This window comes from Balaenoptera physalus (genome assembly GCF_965194825.1).
Source record: "Balaenoptera physalus genome assembly, chromosome: 7".
Lineage (NCBI taxonomy): Eukaryota > Metazoa > Chordata > Mammalia > Artiodactyla > Balaenopteridae > Balaenoptera > Balaenoptera physalus.
In genome coordinates, this window is record NC_138886.1 from 48061552 (window position 1) to 48065426 (window position 3875).

The 3875-nt window shown below is 35.9% G+C and overlaps 1 long non-coding RNA gene across 1 annotated transcript; it reads left to right on the forward strand.

Annotated features, from left to right (window-relative positions):
• The first annotated feature begins 396 nt into the window (after positions 1–396).
• LOC309665014 lies at positions 397–3875 on the forward strand. Its single transcript, XR_014266156.1, has 2 exons — positions 397–2762; positions 3089–3875. It is a non-coding gene; the product is annotated as an uncharacterized lncRNA (long non-coding RNA).

The window sequence follows — 3875 nt, forward strand, 5'->3', positions numbered from 1 at the left end:
GATTAGAATGTGGGCAAAAACCATGAAGAGTCATTTCACCTAAGAAGATAAACAAGTGGCAAATCAGCACATGAAAAGATGTAAAACATCCCTTGCCGTTAAGGAAATGAACATTAAGACCACAGTGAGGGGTTCCCTGGTGGCGCAGTGGTTGAGAATCTGCCTGCTAATGCAGGGGACACGGGTTCGAGCCCTGGTCTGGGAAGATCCCACATGCCGCGTAGCAACTGGGCCTGTGAGCCACAACTACTGAGCCTGTGCGTCTGGAGCTTGTGCTCTGCAACAAGAGAGGCCGCAACAGTGAGAGGCCCGCGCACCGTGATGAAGAGTGGCCCCCACTTGCCGCAACTAGAGAAAGCCCTCGCACAGAAACAAAGACCCAACACAGCCAAAAAAAAAAAAGACCACAGTGAGATATTACTCCATACCCATTAGAACAGCAGAAATAAAAAATTGTAAGAACACCAAATGCAGGCAAGGATACTAACAAACTGGATCTCTAAATCACTGTTGAGAATGTAATATGGTATAGCCATTCTGGAAATAGTTTGGTAGTTTCTTAAAAAAATGAAATATACCCTTACTATATAATCTAGTAATCACATTTGTGCATATTTTTCCAGTTAAATGAAAATTTTTGTCCTCAGAAGAAAATTGTATGCAGTGGTTCACAGTAGATTTATTTGTAATAGCACCAAACAGGAAACAAAATGTCTTAGAATACGTGAATCATTAAACAAACTCTGATATATCTATACCATGAATATTACTCAATGAAAAACGAACAAGCTAGTGATACAACAACTTGGAAGTATCTCATGCTGAATAAAAGAAAGCCAATCTCAAAATTTCTCACACTGTATGATTTTATTCATATAAAATTCTTAAAGTGACAAAATTATAAAGGTGGAGAACCAGTTGATGGTTGTTAGGGGTTAGGGTTGGTGGGGAGAAGGGAGTAGGTATGGGCTTAAGGGGTAGCATGAGGGGGATACTTGTGACGGAATAGTCTTGTATTTTGATTGTGGCAGTGGTTACACAGTTCTAGTCATGTGATGAAATGACATAGAATTAAAAACACACATTATACCAATATCAATTTCCTGGTTTTGATATTGTACTATAATTGCGTAAGATCTAACCAATGGGGGAACTAGGTGAAGAGTACACAAGATGTCTCTGTACTCTCTGTGTAACTCCCTGTGAATCTATATTTCAAAACTGTATTAATTTAGTCCCTGAACTCAGCAGAAAATGTAAGGAATCAGTAAGGGAGGCTACCTTGAAATTTATATACTTGTTTCTTTCTTTCATTACTATGTGTTTTTAGGTGTGTATACATTTATATCTTCCTGATGTATTGACTCTTTTATCATTATTAAATGTCCCTCTTTGGCTTTAGTAATATTTATTGTTTTAATGTCTAGTTTGTCTGATATTCATATAGTCACTCCAGCTCTCTAAAGTTACTACTTGTATGGTATATCTTTTTTTCATCCTTTTACTTTCAACCTGCTTGTGGATTTGAATGTAAAGTTTGTCTCCTGTAGACAGCATCTCATTGGATCTTGGTTTTTGTCCCGTCTGACAATCTGTCTTTTGATTAAAGTATTTAGTTCATTCACATTTAATGTAATTATTGATATATTTGGATTTACATCTTCCATTTTGCTATTTGTTTTGCATATATCTCATGTTGTTTTGTTTTCTTGTTTCTCTTTAATGTCTTCTTTTGTGTTAAACAAAGCTTTTTGTGTACCATTGCAACTTCTCTGTTAATTAAAATTTTTTTTGAGTTATATTCTTAGTTGTTACTCTAGGAATTACAACATGCATCTGAACTTATCACAGTCTACTCAGGTTAGTACTGACTCAATACTGGTAAAATGTAGAAACTTTGTTCCAACAAAGCCATTGTACTAATATTGTCATATATGTTATACATTAATCCCTATAATGCAGTGTTATTATTACTGCTGTATATAATCGTATGTTTTTAAAATAAATTGAGAGGAAAATAAAAAATATATTTAGCCTTTTCTTTTTTTTTTGGCTGCATCATGCAGCTTGTGGGATCTTAGTTCCCCAGCCAGGGATTGAACCCATGCCCCCTGCAGTGGAAGCGTGGAGTCCTAACCACTGGACCGCCAGGGAATTCCTCATATAGCCTTTTGTTCTTATCATACATATTTATCAATTCTAGTACTCTTTATTTATTCCAGCGTATTTCAGTTATCTCTGGTGTCATTTGCTTTCAGTGTAAAAGATTACCTTTAGGATTAAAAAATTTTTGTTTTAAAGTTTTATTATTTTATTTTATTTGTTATACAATTTTTAAAGGTTACACTCCATTTACAGTTATTACAAAATATTGGCTATATTCCCTGTGTTGTACAATACATCCTTGTAACCTATCTTACACCCAATAGTTTGAACCTCCCGTTCCCCACCCCTATATTGCACCTCCTCTCCCTCTTCCCACTGTTAACCACTAGTTTGAGTCTGCTGCTTTTTTGTTATTTTCAGTAGTTTGCTGTACTTTTTAGATTCCACATATAAGTGATATCATACAGTATTTGTGTTTCTCTGTCTGACTTATTTCACTTAGCATAATGCCCTCCAGGTTCATCCATGTTGCTGCAAATGGCAACATTTAGCATTTCTTATAAGGCAGGTTTACTAGCAACAGTTTTTCTGAATTTTTATTTATCTTGGAATGTCTTTATTTCCTTGGAATGTCTTTATTCATTTTTTTTGTTGTTGTTTTTTTTTTTTTTAATTAATTTATTTATTTATTTATTTATGGCTGTCTTGGGTCTTCGTTTCTGTGCGAGGGCTTTCTCCAGTTGTGGCAAGTGGGGGCCACTCTTCATCGCAGTGCGCAGGCCTCTCACTATCACGGCCTCTCTTGTTGCGGAGCACAGGCTCCAGACGCGCAGGCTCAGTGACTGTAGCTCACGGGCCCAGCTGCTCCGCGGCATGTGGGATCTTCCCAGACCAGGGCTCGAGCCTGTGTCCCCTGCATTGGCAGGCGGATTCTTAACCACTGCGCCACCAGGGAAGCCCTTTATTCATTTTTGAAGGATAGTTTTGCTAGATATAGATTTCTTGGTTGACAGTTTTTTAATTTCAGTATTTTGATTATGTCATTCCATTGCCTTGTGGGCTATCTTATTGCTGATCAGAAGTCAGCCATTAGTTGTATTGTTCTTCTCTGTACGTGATGAGTCACTTTTCTCCTACTGTTTTTGATATATTTATGTTTGTCTTTGACTTTCAGCATTTTGACTGTGACATGTCAAGATGTAGATCTCTGTGCTAATAGTACTTGGTATTCATTGAGCTTCTTGGATTGTTAGATTAATGTTATTTTTAAAAATCAAATTAAGGAAGTTTCACTCATTTCTTCAAATAATTTTTTTATTCCATCTCTCTCTCTCTCTCTTCTTCTTCTGTGACTTATACATATGTTGGTACGCTTGGTGTTGTCCCACAAGTTTCTGAGATTTTAATCATTTTTCCTCTTTTTTTTTTATTTGTCAGATTGGATAATTTCCATTGACTTTAAGTTCACTGATTTTTTAATTCTGTCATCTCAAATATGCTGTTGAGCCTGTCTACTGAATGTTTCATTTCAGTCAGTCATTTCAACTTTAAAATTTCCATTTGGTTCTTTTTATTGTTTCTACTTCTCTACTGAGATTACTTATTTGTTGAGTCATTCTCATCATATTCTCCTTTAATTCTTTGAAATAGTTATATTAGCTGCTTCAAAGTTCTAGTCTGCTAACCTAAATGCCCGTCAATAGGTGAATGGACAAAGATGTGATATATATATATATACACACACACACACATATACATATATTTATATA